Source organism: Lolium perenne, chromosome 7 (genome assembly GCF_019359855.2).
Source record: "Lolium perenne isolate Kyuss_39 chromosome 7, Kyuss_2.0, whole genome shotgun sequence".
Taxonomy (NCBI): domain Eukaryota; kingdom Viridiplantae; phylum Streptophyta; class Magnoliopsida; order Poales; family Poaceae; genus Lolium; species Lolium perenne.
The window spans coordinates 83,358,290-83,380,011 of NC_067250.2; the positions used below are offsets into that span (position 1 = coordinate 83,358,290).

The window sequence follows — 21,722 nt, forward strand, 5'->3', positions numbered from 1 at the left end:
CACAACTCATATTGCTTCACCTCAATATCACCTTTCAATTCATCATTCCTTTTTAAGATCAAAAATTATGATAACGGAGATAGTATGGCCTTTCCAATCGTCCGTAACCGTGGACACGGCTATTCGAATAGGTTTAACACTCTGCAGAGGTTGTACTCTTGTGCCACAACTTTTGATTACATCCGTCGAGGATAACCTCGAATCATCGTAACACAGTACGCGGATCATCAACCATAACCTTTGACTTATATATGCTAGTATGAGCACCTCTCCCCATGAGCTTGGCCTCCCGGTGAAAACTGCAGTTAACCCGGGAACTGCACAGGGCTTGGGCCGTACATTCACCTCATTTTAACATCATTCCACACTTAACGGAGGCAGCCTCGGCGTAACCCCTATGATGCTTGTTTAGAGGGAACCCATACTAAAATACACAAGTTTCTAGTTAAGCCCTACCCATAATCAGGTATTGTGGGGGTACTTGTATAATTGGAAGGGTATCGCATGCAAACCCAATCATCAGTTTTATCAAAAATCACCATCTTCTCTTGTTCATATCCACCTCCACTTTACATTCTTTCAAAGTCATTTCACTTCACCATGTTCCCATCTAGAGTAGTCAATTTTAATTGATTAGCACTAGCAACTATATGAGGGGTGCTATCTAGCCTTGAGTTGTGCTAATCTAACTTCAAGTATTGTTCTACTCTAGACCAAGTGAATCATAAATCAAAAAGTACTTTGAAATAAATAAGCAAAAGTAAATGTAAAGTAAAAACATGGGATAGGTAAGACATAATATAAAGTGTGATGGTGCCCTTGCTCTTGTAGAGCTAAGCACTTGTGTTTAGCAAGGGTTAGCTTGCCTTGAGCTGAGTAGTTATCGAAGTTCTCCTCTTCTTCCTGGGAGTAGGCCTCCTCCTCTTGGTATTCCTCGGTACTAGCATCTATATACAAATACGAGGTATAAATACTAAACCAAGCTCACATACTAAACTAGAAACACTCAAAAGAATCCACCCACTAATCCTATCATCAATCAAACATGGCATGGTGGATTATTTGATTAGTTCTTATTTAAGAGAAAAATAATTTCCTCTCGTTATTCCTATTTCTTTATTTTGGTATTTAGATCCTTAGAGAAATTAATTCCTTCTCATTACAACTTATTAAGATTTAATCTCTTCATATAATAATCAGGTATGAAATATAGGTTGACCAAAGTCAACATTCCATATCTATTATATGTGAGTATAATTTAATTGAAGTGCTACACTTCACATAGTTTTAATACTACCATTTAAATGAATTAAAATCTCTAAGTAATACTTATCAAGGGTTCATTAGCCTAAGTCATTCCCCCTGGTTATATCACTTAGGATCAAGATTTAAATGAGAGAGTAGCTCTCATATTATTTGTTGAGTTTGAATTCCAAGATTAATTTCACTAGTATTGACTACATAGCTATTTTATTTTGATCTAGTCCATGATCATACAAATAACATTTCTATATTATTGCATAATCAATTAGAGGACATCATTTGTGATTTATTCGAGTTGGAATCAATTCAAAATCTATTCTGGTTGAATTTTAAATAAAGTTTGAATGTACAAAAGTCCTTGTCTTGTTATTTTTATCAAATTAAATCTACTTTGAAAATGGAGGTGGGACCAGTGGCATTTGTTAGATAATTTCATGGGATTTCCAACGGTATAAAGTTTGCTAGATTTGGTTTGGTAGAATTCAAACTATTCAACAATTTCTATAGCATCTGCAGAACAATTTGAAATATGAATAAATCCATATTTGAATTCGTGGGCTTAGGCGGGAAGAGTTACTGGGCCGAAACGGAATTTAAATTCACTGCGCAGCCCAACAAGCATCTGGTGCGCTTGGGCCGCACTGACGAGGTGGGGGCCACCTGTCAGTGGCGTTTTAACCAGCGAAGCGGTACGCGCGAGAGGAGCCGTTGGATTAGAACAGGATCCAACGGGCAGTGATCATCGTCGTCTCCGACGAGCGACGAGCTCACTGGCGGCGAGCCTAGGGGGTCGAAGGGCCTACCGGTGTTCCCGCGGGGTTCTGGTGAGGGCGAGGCGGCGTTGTCGAGGGTGCTGAAGCTCCTGGTAGCAGTGGCGGGGCTTGGGGCGGCGTGGATCAACGGCGTCGATGTCCTGGCTCCGGCGGCTCCGATCTTGCAATTGAGGCACCTCCGGCAGTAATTGGACGAGCTACGGTGGTGAGGAGGATCAGTGAGGAGAGGGGAGTGGAATGGTGTGAGGAGAGCTTGCTGGGAGGGTCTCTATTTATAGGGTCGAGGGGTGCCGCGGGGTGCTGAGAAGGGCGGCCATGGCGTGGCTCTTGTGGCGATCCAAAGGGCAAGGCGAGGACGGCTACGGCTAGCTGGTGTCCTGGCGATGCTCAACGTGTAGCTGGCGAGGCCAAAGCGTGAAGAGACGACTCGGGCGCATCCAATGTCTGCGGCGGGGCGTGCGGCAGAAAAGTGAGGAGGACGACGGCGACGGAGCAGGGGCAGGCCTGGACGTTTGTCTAGCGTGTAGAGGGCGGGGAGTAGATGCTCGTCGCAGTGGTAGCTTGGCCAGAGGAGGACGACGTCGCTCAAGTGCGCGACGTACTGGCGCGGCCAGAGCGCGGTGAGCGCGCGTGATGGCATTTCCTGGCCAGCTTTGGGCGCGCGCGTTCTGGCCAATGCCAAGGCTTGGCATTGCTGGATCGTGTACGGTGAGATGCCTCGTGATGCAGAGATGCTCTGGGACAAGGAGAAACGTTGAGAGGAGGGCCAGAGAGGGTTTTGCCAAAGGTGGCCGGGTGTGCTTTGGCATGGAGCATTTCTCTCACTTTTCCACTTTCTCCAACCCTAGCACGTACCAAGCTCGATGCAGGGATCATAGAGGTAGCTAATGATCACCAGAGAAAGTTGGTTTAGGCTTAGAACCATTGGACAATAGAGTGTAACACCATTTGGAAAACATGCCTGCCAAGTGTTTGATTAAATGGCCGCATGAACTTTTTGTTTGAATTTTGGTTTTCTTTTTGGTGGATCTCAATTATATAATTAATGTGTTGGATTGGTGGTGGTTTTGTTCAATTTGGAGTTGTTTTGCAAAATGGCAAAAGTGACATGATCTTTTCTTTAATTCAGCATCACTACTTGTCACATTGCTACTGGTCAACCTAGTCAACTCTAGCCATGGTGGTCAACATCAAAGTTACTCACCTTGACATGGTCTTCGATGACATGGCTTTGGTTGACCAAGTTTAGTTTAAGAATAGAGAGAACCAGAGGGGTAAAGTAGTGAAGAAAATATTTTGGGGTCATATGACCATTATCATATGTGTGAAGGATTTGAGATTTCCTTGTGTTTGATTCTTGATTCATTGATGCAATTGTGTTAGTTTATCATATTTAAGCATTCTACAAGCAAGAGGGCAAGCAATTATGGCCTAGGGTGAAGATTTGCAATTTGGCATAATGTGTATGTAAGAGAGAAATGGGTTTTTCTCATTTTCTTCATTTCTTCTTAATTTAGGGCTTGATGATCTTTGTTTAGGGTTCAATAGCAATTGATCATCATACTAACACTCATCATGGCAATTGCACAAAGTAATTTCACTCAAATGCATGAAACTATATGTGGCACAATATGCATAGAAAAAGTTTTTGTTAGTTGCAAATTTTGAGTTTGGGGAATTTTCTTTCTTATTTACTATTGTTGAAACTTGGGATGTTACAAGTATAGTGAGATTTAATTGGGCATTACGACAAAGTACATAGACCGCTATCCAGCATGCATCTATGCCTAAAAAGTCCACCTTCAGGTTATCATCCGAACCCCTTCCAGTATTAATTTGCAAACAACAGACAATTGCATTAAGTATGGTGCGTAATGTAATCAATAACTACATCCTCAGACATAGCATCAATGTTTTATCCCTAGTGGCAACAGCACATCCATAACCTTAGGGGTTTCTGTCACTCCCCCAGATTCACAGAGACATGAACCCACTATCGAGCATAAATACTCCCTGTTGGAGTTACAAGCATCAACTTGGCCAAAGCATCTACTAGTAACGGAGAGCATGCAAGATCATAAACAACACATAGATTGATAATCAACATAACATAGTATTCACTATCCATCGGATCCCAACAAACACAACATATAGCATTACAAATAGATGATCTTGATCATGTTAGGCAGCTCACAAGACCCGACAATGAAGCATAATGAGGAGAAGACAACCATCTAGCTACTGCTATGGACCCATAGTCCAGGGGTGAACTACTCACTCATCACTCCGGAGGCGACCATGGCGGTGTAGAGTCCTCCGGGAGATGAATCCCCTCTCCGGCAGGGTGCCGGAGGCGATCTCCTGAATCCCCCGAGATGGGATTGGCGGCGGCAGCGTCTCTGGAAGGTTTTCCGTATCGTGGCTCTCGATACAGGGGGTTTCGCGACGAAGGCTATTTGTAGGCGGAAGGGCAGAGTCGGGAGAGTCACGAGGGGCCCACACGCTAGGGCCGCGCGGCCAGGTCCTGGGCCGCGCCGCCCTACTTTGGCGCCGCCTCGTGGCCCCACTTCGTCTTCTCTTCGGTCTTCTGGAAGCTTCGTGGCAAAATAGGCCCCTGGGCGTTGATTTCGTCCAATTCCGAGAATATTTCCTTACTAGGATTTCTGAAACCAAAAACAGCAGAAAACAGCAACTGGCTCTTCGGCATCTCGTTAATAGGTTAGTGCCGGAAAATGCATAAATATGACATAAAGTATGCATAAAACATGTAGATATCATCAATAATGTGGCATGAAACATAAGAAATTATCGATACGTCAGAGACGTATCAGCATCCCCAAGCTTAGTTTCTGCTCGTCCCGAGCAGGTAAACGATAACAAAGATAATTTCTGGAGTGACATGCCATCATAACCTTGATCATACTATTGTAAGCATATGTAATGAATGCAGCGATCAAAACAATGGTAAATGACATGAGTAAACAATTGAATCATATAGCAAAGACTTTTCATGAATAGTACTTCAATACAAGCATCAATAAGTCTTGCATAAGAGTTAACTCATAAAGCAATAATTCAAAGTAAAGGTATTGAAGCAACACAAAGGAAGATTAAGTTTCAGCGGTTGCTTTCAACTTATAACATGTATATCTCATGGATATTGTCAATGTAAAGTAATATAACAAGTGCAATATGCAAGTATGTAGGAATCAATGCACAGTTCACTCAAGTGTTTGCTTCTTGAGGTGGAGAGAGATAGGTGAACTGACTCAACATAAAAGTAAAAGAAAGGCCCTTCGCAGAGGGAAGCATCGATTGCTATATTTGTGCTAGAGCTTTGATTTTGAAAACAAGAAACAATTTTGTCAACGGTAGTAATAAAGCATATGTGTTATGTAAATTATATCCTACAAGTTGCAAGCCTCATGCATAGTATACTAATAGTGCCCGCACCTTGTCCTAATTAGCTCGGATTACCTGGATTATCATCGCAATGCACATGTTTTAACCAAGTGTCACAAAGGGGTACCTTTATGCCGCCTGTACAAAGGTCTAAGGAGAAAGCTCGCATTGGATTTCTCGCTATTGATTATTCTCAACTTAGACATCCATACCGGGACAACATAGACAACAGATAATGGACTCCTCTTATATGCATAAGCATGTAGCAACAATTAATGTTCTCATATGAGATTGAGGATATTTGTCCAAAACTGAAACTTCCACCATGATTCATGGTTTTAGTTAGCGGCCCAATGTTCTTCTCTAACAATATGCATGCACTAACCATTAAATAAGTGGTAAATCTCCCTTACTTCAGACAAGACGGACATGCATAGCAACTCACATGATATTCAACAAAGAGTAGTTGATGGCGTCCCCAGGAACATGGTTATCGCACAACAAGCAACTTAATAAGAGATAAAGTGCATAAGTACATATTCAATACCACAATAGTTTTTAGGCTATTTGTCCCATGAGCTATATATTGTAAAGGTAGAGGATAGAAATTTAAAGATAGCACTCAAGCAATTTACTTTGGAATGGCGGAGAAATACCATGTAGTAGGTAGGTATGGTGGACACAAATGGCATAGTGGTTGGCTCAAGGATTTTGGATGCATGAGAAGTATTCCCTCTCGATACAAGGTTTAGGCTAGCAAGGCTATTTGAAACAAACACAAGGACGAAGAGGTGCAGCAACACTCACATAAAAGACATATTGTAAACATTATAAGACTCTACACCGTCTTCCTTGTTGTTCAAACTCAATACTATAAATTATCTAGACCTTAGAGAGACCAAATATGCAAACCAAATTTTAGCAAGCTCTATGTATTTCTTCATTAATGGGTGCAAAGTATATGATGCAAGAGCTTAAACATGAGCACAACAATTGCCAAGTATCACATTATCCAAGACATTATAGCAATTACTACATGTAGCATTTCCCAATTCCAACCATATAACAATTTAACGAAGAAGAAACTTTCGCCATGAATACTATGAGTAAAGCCTAAGGACATATTTGTCCATATGCAACAGCGGAGCGTGTCTCTCTCCCACACAAAGAATGCTAGGATCAATTTTATTCAAACAAAACAAAAACAAAAACAAACCGACGCTCCAAGCAAAGTACATAAGATGTGATGGAATAAAAATATAGTTTCAGGGGAGAAACCTGATAATGTTGTCGATGAAGAAGGGGATGCCTTGGGCATCCCCAAGCTTAGACGCTTGACTCTTCTTGATATATGCAGGGGTGAACCACCGGGGCATCCCCAAGCTTAGAGCTTCACTCTCCTTGATCATATTGTATCATCTCCCTCTCTTGATCCTTGAAAACTTCCTCCACACCAAACTCAAAACAACTCATTAGAGGGTTAGTGCACAATCAAAATTTACATGTTAAGAGGTGACATGATCATTTTTAACACTTCTGGACATTGTACAAAGCTACTGAAAGTCAATGGAATCGAAAAATCCATCAAGCATAGCAAAACAGGCAATGCGAAATAAAAGGCAGAATCTGTCAAAACAGAACAGTTCGTACAGACGAATTTTATTGAGGCACCAGACTTGCTTAAATGAAAATGCTCAAATTGAATGAAAGTTGCGTACATATCTGAGGATCACTCACGTAAATTGGCATAATTTTCTGAGTTACCTTCAGAGAATTAGGCCCAGATTCGTGACAGCAAAGAAATCTGTTTCTGCGCAGTAATCCAAATCTAGTATGAACCTTACTATCAACGACTTTACTTGGCACAACAATGCACAAAACTAAGATAAGGAGAGGTTGCTACAGTAGTAACAACTTCCAAGACTCAAATATAAAACAAAGGTACTGTAGTAAAAACATGGGTTGTCTCCCATAAGCGCTTTTCTTTAACGCCTTTCAGCTAGGCGCAAAAAGTGTGTATCAAGTATTATCAAGAGATGGTGCATCTACAACAGGGTGTGGAGTTTTCTCAACCATGCATAGTATATTGGATACGTAAGTTTCAGTGGCTCCCTTTTCATTAGTCTTGGGCTTACTACTCTCATCAAACAAATTTTCAGGAACAAGCCAAGCATAGTTATTTTCTAGTGCCTCATGCATTGCTAGGAGCTTACATGGTATTGGTGCTTTAATCTCCCCACCATTATTAACATTATTAGTATACTTAATTCTATCCATATCCATCTTTTCAAGTGTTCTTTTAAAATCGGTGATCATGCCAAACCTATCATGCTTACTAAAAACTTTTCTAGCTTCTTTAGCTATATCCGCAAATTCTCGCACTAAGACTTTTAGAACAAAATCTCTCTTCTCTCCCCTCTCCATATCAGAAAGTGTAAGAAACATGTGTTGTATCATGGGGTTGAGACTAATAAATCTAGATTCCATCATGCGTACCAAACAAACAGAGGCATCTTCATAAGTAGGGACAGCTTTTGCAAGGGGTATATCTTTAAGATCTTCATGCATACTAACATGGGTGAAGAATTCTTCTATATTATCTCTTCCAATTATAGACCCTTGTCCCACCGGTATATCTTTTACAGTAAAATTAAAAGGAAACATGATGAATAAGTAAAGCAAATGCAAGTAATTAATTTTTTTTGTGTTTTTGATATAGAGTGCAAACAAGACAGTAAATAAAGTAAAACTAGCAACTAATTTTTTTGTGTTTTGATATAATGTAGCAAACAAAGAAGTAAGTAAAATAAAGCAAGACAAAACAAAGTAAAGAGATTGCGATGTGGAGACTCCCCTTGCAGCGTGTCTTGATCTCCCCGGCAACGGCGCCAGAAATTTAGCTTGACACGCGTACAGCACGCGACCGTTGGGAACCCCAAGTGGAAGGTGTGATGCGTACAGCAGTAAGTTTCCCTCAGTTAGAAACCAAGATTTATCGAACCAGTAGGAGTCAAGAAGCACGTTGAAGGTTGATGGTGGCGAGATGTAGTGCGGCGCAACACCAGGGATTCCGGCTCCAACGTGGAACCTGCACAACACAACCAAAGTACTTTGCCCCAACAAAACAGTGAGGTTGTCAATCTCACCGGCTTGCTGTAACAAAGGATTAGATGTATAGTGTGGATGATGATTGTTTGCAGAGAACAGTAGAACAAGTATTGCAGTAGATTGTATTCGATGTAAAAGAATGGACCGGGGTCCACAGTTCACTAGTGGTGTCTCTGCCATAAGATAAATAGCATGTTGGGTGAACAAATTACAGTTGGGCAATTGACAAATAGAGAGGGCATGACCATGCACATACATGATATGATGAGTATAGTGAGATTTAATTGGGCATTACGACAAAGTACATAGACCGCTATCCAGCATGCATCTATGCCTAAAAAGTCCACCTTCAGGTTATCATCCGAACCCCTTCTAGTATTAAGTTGCAAACAACAGACAATTGCATTAAGTATGGTGCGTAATGTAATCAATAACTACATCCTCGGACATAGCATCAATGTTTTATCCCTAGTGGCAACAGCACATCCATAACCTTAGGGGTTTCTGTCACTCCCCCAGATTCACGGAGACATGAACCCACTATCGAGCATAAATACCCCCTCTTGGAGTTACAAGCATCAACTTGGCCAAAGCATCTACTAGTAACGGAGAGCATGCAAGATCATAAACAACACATAGATTGATAATCAACATAACATAGTATTCACTATCCATCGGATCCCAACAAACACAATATATAGCATTACAGATAGATGATCTTGATCATGTTAGGCAGCTCACAAGACCCGACAATGAAGCATAATGAGGAGAAGACAACCATCTAGCTACTGCTATGGACCCATAGTCCAGGGGTGAACTACTCACTCATCACTCCGGAGGCGACCATGGCGGTGTAGAGTCCTCCGGGAGATGAATCCCCTCTCCGGCAGGATGCCGGAGGCGATCTCCTGAATCCCCCGAGATGGGATTGGCGGCGGCGGCGTCTCTGGAAGGTTTTCCGTATCGTGGCTCTCGGTACTGGGGGTTTCGTGACGAAGGCTATTTGTAGGCGGAAGGGCAGAGTCGGGAGAGTCACGAGGGGCCCACACGCTAGGGCCGCGCGGCCAGGTCCTGGGCCGCGCCGCCCTACTTTGGCGCCGCCTCGTGGCCCCACTTCGTCTTCTCTTCGGTCTTCTGGAAGCTTCGTGGCAAAATAGGCCCCTGGGCGTTGATTTCGTCCAATTCCGAGAATATTTCCTTACTAGGATTTCTGAAACCAAAAACAGCAGAAAACAGCAACTGGCTCTTCGGCATCTCGTTACTAGGTTAGTGCCGGAAAATGCATAAATATGACATAAAGTATGCATAAAACATGTAGATATCATCAATAATGTGGCATGGAACATAAGAAATTATCGATACGTCGGAGACGTATCAAAGGATACTGCTACCAGCCCCTTGAAAGAGAAAGACATGGACATTGATAATGTTGGGATGTCTATTTCGGGTGCTAAGAGAAATCTCCTAAATGACTATTCAGAGGATGAATTGGCGGGACATAGAGGGGATGGCACTCTCCCGACAATGGAGACTCCACCAGTGATAGTTGGGGTAGATGTGGAGAATACGGATAAAACAACCACCAACAAAACAAAGCGCACGAAGAAGGACGGAGCTGACTCCTCCTCAAAGGATTGGCGAGTTCCTGAGAGGAGCTCGTCTGGTCGCAATGAAAACCTTATCTCTGAACTGTTAGGGTCTGGGTAACGCCCCGATAGTTCGTGCGCTTTCGAATGTTCGGAAGTGATGTGACCCACAGGTGATTTTCTTGTCAGATACTCATCTTGATACCTACCCGGCAGAGTGCTTGCGATGACAATTAAAGATGGATTTTAAAATTGTTAATCCTAGCGATGGAAGAAGTTGTGGTGTAATTATGCTTTGGAAAAGAGAGGTGACCGTGCAACAACTCTTCTCTGCTCCAAATTACATTGATATTAAGATGTTGGAGAATGATGGCAGGGAGTGGAGGCTAACTGGTATGTATGGTGAACCTCGTTGGCAGGATAAATATGAAACATGGGATAAGTTACGGGAACTCAATGCCCAATATGATCTCCCTTGGGTAATCATTGGGGATTTTAATGAGATTATGTTTTCCGTGAAAAAGATGGTGGAAATCCTAGACCGCAAAGGTATATGCAGGCGTTCCGAGATACACTTTGTGACCGCAATCTTAATGATTTGGGTTTCATTGGTGACCAGTATACTTGGAAGCGTGGCAGAATACGCAAAAGATTGGATCGTGCTCTAGCTAACAATTCTTGGTACAATTTATTTCTTGGAGTAGTTCTTCAACACTTGACTACTGTAAGTCTGATCATCGTGATATTCTTCTTGATAGTGATTTTCAAAGTTCCCTGGGACGGGACAGGCTAAGAAAGGATCAACACGGTTTGAAGCAAGGTGGCTCTAGGAGCGGAATTTCAAAGATATTGTCTAACAAGCTTGAGAGAAAGCATGCGACACGGAGGCCAGTGATGGTGTCCTCAATAAGCTGGGCTGAGTTCATGAAGCATTGCATGAGTGGGATAGTAATGTCCTCAAGAGACCCAAAACTCGTCTCCGCAAAGCTCAACGTGAATTTGAAGCTGCAGTTTCTAGAGTCGTATCGGATGAAAGTGAAGCAAAAAGGAAGGAGATGGCGGAGTTAATTGAGGTGCTCTTGGAATAGGAGGAAATACATTGGTTTCAAAGAGCTCGAGCTAATTGGCTGAATCAGGGTGATAGGAACACGTCATTTTTTCACAACTTCGCCTCGGCCAGACGGAAAAAGAACTTCATAAAGAGACTAAAAAATGAAGCAAATCAATGGGTAGAAGGTACTGATGGGCTGAAGCCGATTCTTTTTTATTATTTTTCTAATCTATTCTCTTCTGAAGTCCAGGCCATTGATCCGGTTCTCCTTGAGAAAATACACCCAAGAGTGACTGTAGAGATGAATGAAAAACTAAAAGCTCCATATTCTGCCGAGGAGGTAAAAAAGGCTGCTTTTAGTATCAGAGACTTCAAAACTCCAAGGCCGGATAGGATCCATGCGGTATTCTATAAACGTTTTTGGGATGTGTTTGGTGAAGAGATTACCTCTGAAGTTTTGCAAGCACTAAATTCAGGTACAATACCGGAGGGATGGAATGACACAACGGTGGTTCTTATACCCAAAACTGATGACCCTGAGTTAATTACCCAGTTTCACCCTATTAGCCTATGTAATGTTATATACAAGATTATTTCCAAGGTGCTGACTATGATACTGAAAGGTATTCTCCCAGACATTATTTCCCCGATGCAAAGTGCATTTTTACCTGGAAGGCTAATTACTGATAATGTGCTTGTTTCTTATGAGAGTATTCATGCTATCAAAAATAAGAGAAATGGAGTTGTTGGTTCTTCTGCAGTAAAATTAGATATGCATAAAACTTATGATAGAGTGGAGTGGATTTTCTTGGAAAATATGATGAGAAAGCTGGGTTTGATGATGCCTGGATCAATATGATGATGGCTTGTGCTAGATCTGTCAAATATCAAGTGTGGTTTAACTCTGAAGAGACTGATATGTTTACACCTACCAGAGGGCTCTGTCAGGGGGATCCTCTCTCTCCTTATTTGTTCTTATTGTGCGTGGAAGGATTATCAAGTTTGTTGTTGTATGAAGAAGAAGTTGGTGGCATTGATGGGATAAGGGTGTGAAGAAGTGCACCGTCGGTTTCACACCTGTTATTTGCTGATGATTCCCCGATTCTCATGAGTGCGGACATGATGAATGCAACTTCCTTGCAACAAGTCCTTGATACCTATTGTGCTAACTCGGGACAGATGGTGAGTTTGGCAAAGTCTAGCATTTTCTTCTCTCCTAACACTAATGTTTTGTTGAGATCTGAAATTTGTGAGGCGTGATGTCTACTTCACGCTTCTTTTCCTGTAGACAGTGTTGGGCCTCCAAGAGCAGAGGTTTGTAGAACAGCAGCAAGTTTTCCCTTAAGTGGATCACCCAAGGTTTATCGAACTCAGGGAGGAAGAGGTCAAAGATATCCCTCTCATGCAACCCTGCAACCACAATGCAAGAAGTCTCTTGTGTCCCCAACACATCTAATACACTTGTTAGATGTATAGGTGCACTAGTTCGGCGAAGAGATAGTGAAATACAAGTGGTATGAATGAATATGAGCAGTAGTAACGGCGCCAGAAAATACTTGATGCTACAACTGGCGTGTGGTTGATGGTGGGAATATTGCAGGCGGTAGAGATGCAGTAAAACAGTAAACAAGCAGCGATAACAGTATTTGGAAACAAGGCCTAGGGATCATACTTTCACTAGTGGACACTCTCAACATTGATCACTTAATAGAATAGATAAATGCTACACTCTACACTCTCTTGTTGGATGATGAACACCACTAATTGCGTAGGATTACACGAACCCTCAATGCCGGAGTTAACAAGCTCCACAATATTCGATATTCATGTTTAAATAACCTTAGAGTGCACGATAGATCAACACAACTAAACCAAGTACTAACATAGCATGCACACTGTCACCATCACACTATGAAGGAGGAATAGATCACATCAATACTATCATAGCAATAGTTAACTTCATAATCTACAAGAGATTACAATCATAACCTACGCCAAGTACTACACGATGCACACACTGTCACCACTAGATTTAGATGTGCGCCTTGGCGCACGATCCCGTGAAACTCGAACCAGTTCAAATTTTGTATAACACGGCTAAAAATTACGTGAAAATGATATTCGTTTGTGAGGTTTGAAAAAACAAAGTCAATAGAATGATATTAGGACAAAGCACACGAAATTACAAATGAAGTTCTCAACATTTATATACAACCAGGAAAATAGAGGAATATATTATGGTACCAAACACTCGATGGCTATGTCGAGAGCAACAGAAGTAAGGACAAAGAAACATATATATAAGCTAGGCCATCTACTAAAGAAATAATTTTGATGTTGTTTGGTAAAATCGAGTTAATGAAATCCGCGGGAGCAATGCCATCAGGATCCTTCTCCCATAGTCGATTTCATGCCAAATCTGGAAGGATAAAAGCAGCCCACGAAAAAAGAGGCATGACCATGCTAAAGCCATTGAAGCGACTTGAATAACTAAATATTTAGGTACTGATTGAGATGTACCTGAACCAGAAGCAATTTACCCACTCCAGGAATCATAGAACTCCATCCTTTTGCTTGATCAAGATAAAGAATCATAACAATTTCAACACAGACAGAGCAAAACCTGAAGGTTTCGTCATATATGAGTGCAATCAGATTTAGAAGAGACTATAAATGGCTTTCTCACTAATTGGATTCCTACGTGAAAAATAACCGCTGAACTGGGCTTGCTCTATATTCATAGCCTTGTCATGGTTAACTGCAACAAAAATAAGATATAGTTGTAAAGATACATGATGTTAAACATAGGAAATACATGCATTGTTCATGAAGCTGGGGTATTAAAAACTGAATTGGATAGAGAATTCCCTCTCTGTCGGTTTCTCTCTCTTAAAGTATGTCATGTTGCTTTTAAATTTTTAGCTAACCTTAGTGCACTATAAAGATTGTGTATTTTTATCTTTTCTCAGTAGCCAAGAAATTTGGCAAGTGGTCTGTTCAGTTTTCTAGATTTCCTTAAGGCCTTACAAAAATAGCAAGGATGTGCTAAATCTGTCATGTATATTAATACAAACAACGAAATCAGCATCATGATTATTCAGAAAAAATGAGGTGTCGTACTAAAAACTGGATTGAATAGAGAAGCAAGAAATCAATGCAGTACATGTTCCTAACCAGTCTGCTGATGGATACCTAAAGTTGGACTAAACAAACAGAAAATGGCTACTAAAAAACTGCATTTAACTAACAGAATATATTGTCTAGAAGACCGAAACCATACTGCAAGGCATGTATGATCACGACTGAACATTTAGAGTTGTTTTTCCACTAAGCCCTAATCCCTATCTTTAAAATTTCCTTAATAATCATGACTATCTATTGTGGACAGAAAAATGGGTTCCATAGTGCAGTCTCATACCGGGTAGCAAACAATCAGCTGAGCAGCCGACATAACAGCAGGCATCATCCCACAATTCAACAACTAATAGTTGAACAATAACAGATGGATCTGTACCATGATTCCCATTAGCCGCAGAGGTGCCTACTGGTCGGGCATGATGCACTCCGGCCCAGCAACTTCCTGACAGCTTCCATGGCAAGTCCCACCCCTATTGGATCCGAATGCTGCGGAGAAGATCAAAATCAGGCATCCGCCCCAGCTGACCACCGGACCAAAGAAAACTAAACCAAAGGAGAACCTGTACGGACCTTCGCAGAGGAGTCTTCTTGGGCAACCAGGAGAACGAGCATGTGGTGGATGCGGCGACGGGGTGGATTTCGGCGGAGCTGGTCATGGCGACAGGCAAGGGCGCGTCGTCGCCAGCGAGATGCGGCCGCTTGGGGGCCCTCCTGCATCAGCCACCGGGCCATGGCACCCTACTGCTGCTCGCACGCTCACGTGCCCTTCAGATGAACATCATCCACCTGAACTGGGTTGTGACGTTTACCATGGTATAAGAAACCAAGTCATAATTAGAACATCATACTAAATGAAGCTTCAATCATGTGCATAATAATTAATGCTACTTAATTTCTACCAGAAAAATGTTTCACGTACAGAAAAGATCTATGTGGCTCTATTACTAACATCTATGATAGGATAGGAGGTGGATGGGCCTTAATCTTGCAGACAACAAACCTTGACTTTGTCCCTTCGGTTAACAATAGAGGGATGCACAACCCAGAACTAAATAGCAAGATCTAACATAGACCATGGTTCTCTAATCATAGGAACTTTGGCGGCAGCCTGGCGGCTCCCCTCTCCACCAAGGAGTGGTTCATCTCCGGGTGAGGTGGCATGTTTGAGCATGTTCGCATGACAAATATTTTTATGAGAAAAACCAGAAATATGCATGTTTTGCAAGAACTATAGCATACGTTACTTTCTTTAATCTTGTCTAGATTTTCATGGAAATTAAGGGATAAAACCCATCTTTATAAAAAAGGTTAAGAAATGCATACATCCTTCTCTGAGGAAAAGAAAGATACATAAATCGGGTGTTAACCAGGAAAATCTGAGAATACAAACCAAAAAAATATCAGATTTTACATAGCATGAAAATGAAAGCAGTCCCGGTACCTCTAGGATCAACACAAAGCAAAAAAGTGCATTTGAGATGTCTATTATCTGCCAGTTCAACCATATAATAATCATCCCAAAAAACTTATACAACCCAGTTACATGATTGATTTATAATCCAGAGACTGGGGAGTGCCTCATTTAACTCGTGCCCTTCACACCAAGTACACTAAATCCAGTATCCATATACAACATCCCAAAAAAACTTATACAAACCAGTTACATGATTAACTTAAGATTTATGATCCAGATATTGGGAAGTGCCTTATTTAACTCGTGCCCTTCACCACACCAAGTACACTAAATCCAGTATCCATATATAGACGTAATTTAAGAGCATAAGCATGATTATCTGTCAATGGCATTGTTCACCCATATTTGAACAATTATACATTGTGCTACTACAACTTTAATCAACAGATGCTACAACACCCTCAGACGCCTCTTTGAATGAAAGCACAGAGGTACACAAATCGAAAATATCATCCTAGAAGAAAACATTACCTATGTTGCATTCAGTGAGTCTTCAACCCTCACTTTATTTTCCCTAAGCTCAGTTCCAGTTCGTGTTCCAACCTACAAACCATGATGTATCAATTTATAGCTGCTATATTTTTGCTAGTAAAGCCTAGTACGTACATCCATAGTTATCTCAGTGTGGAACGTCTTCAGTACCTGAATAATAGCAACACAACCAGATAGTCTGGCTAACCTCTCACTTCGCTTTTATTTTTCATATTCATGTTCAACAGCCTGGAAGATCTTCTAACATTCTGAATAATAGAATTGGTTATCATGTCATCAAGGTTCTGTGCAACATTTTTTTCCCACATCAGTCTGGCAGCCATCAGCAATCACCTGAAAAGGCAAAGCTGAACTGATACAACCCATAGAATATTTCCAAATAAAAATTCCATGAGCCAAATTTTCCTACATATTAACCAACGAAGCAATCTGGTCTTGTCTTTATTTTCTTTGTGAAATAACACAAGATATATAAAGAAAGAAATCAACACATTTTCTCAACAAAGGGATCTATACCATATATAAAGATCGAATGAGTGTCAAGCTCGGACAAAACCATGCTTCTTTCACTGGAAATTCCGCACACACAAACACAAGGTCTTGATATTAAATTTGCTAGAATCCTAAACAACCTGCTGGCCCTGCAACTGATCAACAGAACAAGCCCGTTCTTGATAAGCATGACACTGATTTGAAAAGCTAACGCATCTCAAATTTCCAAGAGAAATGTACATGGTCTTCTAATCAGAGAAATACTGTATGATGGGTGCCTCAAACAATTTAACACATATTAATTTCCTAGTAATTTACAATGGCTCGCCTTGGGTTAAGTAAAGCATATGGTCAGAATGCAAGTCAACCCTGCAATGAAAGGTAACCTACGATTAGAGAAACCATAGAAGTATCAATAAATTAAGTGAAGCACATAATACTATGAACAGGAAAAAACTACAGTGAATCGACACGGCTCACCAGGGGTTAGCGAATTCCTACGCCGACCGTGGTGTACGATGGAAGCAGAGGATCCCAGACATGCATCTCTCCATAACCTCCATTGCGTTCAGGTTACACCATCAGTCGTTGCTCCAGTCTGTTTGACGGCATTATATAATCAAGAAAAAGAGTATCTCAGATTAACCAAACTTAAATCACTGAAAGTGCTATTACCATGAACAAATAAACGAAGCAGAAATGACTAATGATGTGGGAAATTATCACATCTTGTGTTAGGATTACACGGAGAACTACAAAAATAAAATCCATATCCTCCTTGCTCTTGGATTTTATATTTCTTTGGTTTCCAAATTTCCTCAAGCTTGGTACACAAGTTGCAATTGGACCAGAACTGTTTTTTCTGGCAAACATGAGAAGGGAAAATAATCCGCCATACAAAGTTCGGATCCTAGTTCTCATAACTGCAGGTGTAGCTATAGGATTTGTAAACACAACAACAAATGATAAATCTAAAAATTGTAGGTTCCTAACCAAATAAATGATAAATCTATGCAAAAGCATGCGCACACAAATCTCTTTACAATAACATGTTGTGTAAAAGCATGAAGATTGTAGGTACACCACTACACCAGTAGAAGGCTACATTCAACCGTATCTATACCACAAGCCCCCCAAAAAAGTGGAATGGGGTATTCATAGAACAAATCAATTAACAGTTAATAATATATGTGTAAAGCAAGGATTCATCATTTAGAGGATTAACTGGCCTTATAAGCATGTCCCTTATGAACTCGAAATTTTTCCTCGTCTTGTAGAAACGGATCTGCAAAAGCAAAAACGTAATGTTCAGGGGGCTAGATCAAGCAAAAAAGAGTCTCCTTCCACTTGTAGTTCAGGCTATAGGAGAGCATGAATCCATGTAGAAACAGATCTGTACAAACCCAAAAAAATGTCCAAGGAACTAAAACAAACAAGAGAAATCTGCTTCCACGTTTAGTTCAGTAGTTGAGCCTACAAGAGAGCACATTTGAGAGAGAGGACGAACCTGATAAATAAGAGGCAAAGTGGGCTCTGTGTAAGGGGATAAATCCATGGAAAGATGAAGTACTATGGGACACATTCGACTCCTGTGTAAGTGGAGAAATCCATGGGATGAAGTACTATGGGAGAAATCTATGAAAAGATGAATCGTCTCCTCCCAATGGGGAGATCCATTGATTAGCACGATAGTGGAGTCAATGGTGATTCTCTGAACCAGGAGTTTGGAAGATGCTAAGGGAGGGGAAAAGAATGGAGAAAGAATGGGCGGCTGGTGCGCTGTTTACCAGATCGCGTATAAATGTACCGAGAGTCCGGGGACGCGTTTCCATCCCGAATCCTATCGTACCGAACCTCGTCTCCGACTCTGTTTCCAGGCCGATGAATCGGAAACTCGGGACGGGCCACCGTTCCTCCGTGCGCCGCCGCCTCTCCCCAGCATCAGCCTCGGCCCATGGATCGGCACTACTGATTTTCCTCCTCCCAGATGCAGGGTCGTCTGAGAAGATCTACATATGCCTCTGTCCCAATGCCCGCGCCATCGTCCAGAGCTCCGGCACCAACGTCTTGCGCATCTCCACCACCACCTACGGGCTTATTTGCTGCTGATGGAAGAGAGAAGGAGAGGAAGAGAGAGAAACTTGAAGATTAAGGGGAATGGGGAGGGGAGCAGCGAGTGAGACACCGAGAGGAGAGAGGAGAAGATACGGGATGGCGTGAACTTACCAGGACCGGGCGCCTCCGACTTCTCCCTCGCGCTCGCCGGAGTAACGGAGTTCGCACGCGCTGCGCCGGCCCCTGTGGAGGTCGCCTGCGCTGCTCCTGTGGAGGCCGCCGGTGCGAGGTTAAGTCCGCCATCAACATCAAGGACGGAGCTCCAGCAGACCCTCCTTCTTGCGCCGGCGGTGCGCTGCTCCTGCTTGCGCCGGCGGTGCGGCGGCGACCGTCCAGGGGGCAAACAGGGAGGCGGAGCGGCGCCGCCAGACGCGGCATGAAAAGAGAGAGGGGATTGGGGAGGAGCTAGGTGCGACGCGATTGGTTGACCTAGGGTTTCGGCTGGATCTTTTCCGTGCGGAGCAGATTTTTTGCACGGCCGGCGCGAGGAGAGCGAAACACCGAAACGACCCACAGCGACTGCCGTGCGGACCCGACCGATCATAGGGCCCAAATGCAGCCAGACGCGTGTACAAAACGGCCATTGCATGGCTTTCTCTAGCGCTCAGGATGGACAGTACCACTGTTGCCAGAAAATGAATGGTTGAGATCGAATTTCGGCTAGAGTCTGTAAAAATCGGATGGTCCACATTCTCAGATCGCTGTGAAGTCCCCTATGGGGGGCATCGTTTATACCTTTAGATTACACTGTGCAGGAGGAATAGAGTACTTTAATAACATCACTAGAGCAGCACATAGAATAGTGATACAAAGCACATTGCAATCATAAAGGGATATAAATAAGCACTTCACTATGCTATTCATAATAGTGAATAAGTATTCTGTGAAATATAGCCTAAGAGACCCACACGGTGCACACACTGTCACCTTTACACACGTGGGACGAGGAGTCTCCGGAGATCACATAAGTAAAATTCACTTGACTAGCATAACGACATCTAGATTACAAGCATCATCATATGGATCTCAATCATGTAAGGCAGCTCATGAGATCATTGTATTGAAATACATAGAGAGAGATGAACCACATAGCTACCGGTACAGCCCTTAGCCTCGATGGAGAACTACTCCCTCCTCATGGGAGACAGCATCGGTGATGAAGATGGCGGTGGTGTCGATGGAGGAGCCTTCCGGGGGCACTTCCCCGTCCCGGCGGCGTGCCGGAACAGAGACTCTTGTCCCCAGATCTTGGCTTCGCGATGGCGGCGGCTCTGGAAGGTTTCTCGTACCGTGGATTTTCCGTCTCGAAGATTTAGGTCAGGGACCTTTATATAGGCGAAGAGGCGGAGTCGGAGGGCTGACGAGGCGACGACACAACAGGGGGGCGCGGCCCCCCCTCTGGCCGCGCCAGCCTACTGTTTGGTGGGCCTGTGGCCCCCCTCTGGCGGCTCTCGGGTGTTCTGGAAGCTTCGTGGGATTTTAAGATTCTGGGCGTTGATTTCGTCCAATTCTGAGAATATTTCCTTACTAGGATTTCTGAAACCAAAAACAGCAGAAAACAGGAAATGGCACTTCGGCATCTCGTCAATAGGTTAGTTCCAGAAAACGCATAAAATCATCATAAAGTGTGAACAAAACATGTAGGTATTGTCATAAAAAAAGCATGGAACATCAGAAATTATAGATACGTTGGAGACGTATCAAGGCGCTGCACATAGACACAGAAGCCCTTTCAGACAAGTACTTGGGCCTCCCTTCCTTGGTAAGAGTGGACATGAGTGATTGCTTCAAGCATTTTGTGGAAAGGATTATCCAAAGAATAAATGGTTAGAAGGAAAAACAACTATCGATTAAAGGAAAGAAATTTTATTGAAAGCCATTGCTCAAGCGATACCAGTATATGAATTGTCTGTTATTCTGATTCCGTAAGGGGTATGCAAGAGCATGATGGATGCAATAGCTAAGTTCTGGTGGGGAGATAATGAGAACAGTAACAAAATGCATTTGTTTGCATGGTGGAAACTTTGCTACCCAAAGAATGAATGGGGCATGGGTTTTCGAGATTTCCATAGTTTTAATCTAGCTATGTTGGCCAAACAAATATGGATATTAATTGACAAGCCTAATTCACTTTGTGCTAGAGTTCTACAAGCAAAGTACTATCCACAAGGCAATATTCTACAGGCAGGACCAAAGGCATGATCATCTTTTACTTGGCAAAGTATTTTAGACGGTCTAGCCACTTTTAAGAGAGGATTTATTTGGAGGGTGGGGAATGGAGAGGATATTAAAATATGGAGTGATCCTTGGATACCCTCTAGTCCAAATATGAGGGTTACATCTCAGCAGGGTAACACAATTCTAACTAAAGTCTGTCAGCTAATAGACCCAATAACAGGCCAGTGGGATGCCGAGTTGATCAATTCAATTTTCAATGTTGTGGATGCAAACCGAATTTGCCGAATTCCTTTGAATACAAATGGCTTCAATGATTTTATCTCCTGGTCTCTTACTAAGCATGAATATTTTACTGTACGGTCGGCATATCACATACAATGGCGCCATCAATTTGGCCACAATGATGCACGGTTAGCATTACCAGGAGCATCAACACTGAATCTGGTATGGCGAAATCTCTGGAAGTTGGACATCCCGGGTAAAGTAAAAAAAAAATTGGAGAGCTCTCCATGGAATTCTTCCTTTAAAAAGAATACTAGCAAATAGACACATTGGAAAAAGTGGAGAATGCCCAATATGTCATATAGGTGCAGAAGATATCCACCATCTATTATTCACTTGTGAAACAACATATGAAATATGGGAACAAC

General features: G+C 42.3%; 1 long non-coding RNA gene across 8 annotated transcripts; it reads right to left on the minus strand.

Moving 5' to 3' along the window:
* Positions 1–13,365: 13,365 nt before the first annotated feature.
* Positions 13,366–19,317, minus strand: LOC127316844 (uncharacterized). 8 transcript variants are annotated; one of them, XR_011748838.1, is made up of 11 exons: positions 19,006–19,317; positions 18,287–18,881; positions 17,260–18,172; positions 16,804–17,148; positions 16,438–16,620; positions 16,267–16,338; positions 14,892–15,107; positions 14,602–14,807; positions 13,885–13,941; positions 13,704–13,806; positions 13,366–13,602 (listed from the first exon to the last, which is right to left on the minus strand). It is a non-coding gene; the product is annotated as an uncharacterized lncRNA (long non-coding RNA). The 8 variants fall into 8 exon arrangements; XR_011748839.1 differs by having other exon boundaries at positions 13,704–13,941; positions 14,698–14,807; positions 17,260–17,377; positions 18,009–18,172; positions 19,006–19,316; XR_011748835.1 differs by having other exon boundaries at positions 13,704–13,941; positions 14,698–14,807; positions 16,804–16,934; positions 17,108–17,148; positions 19,006–19,316.
* Positions 19,318–21,722: the final 2,405 nt, after the last annotated feature.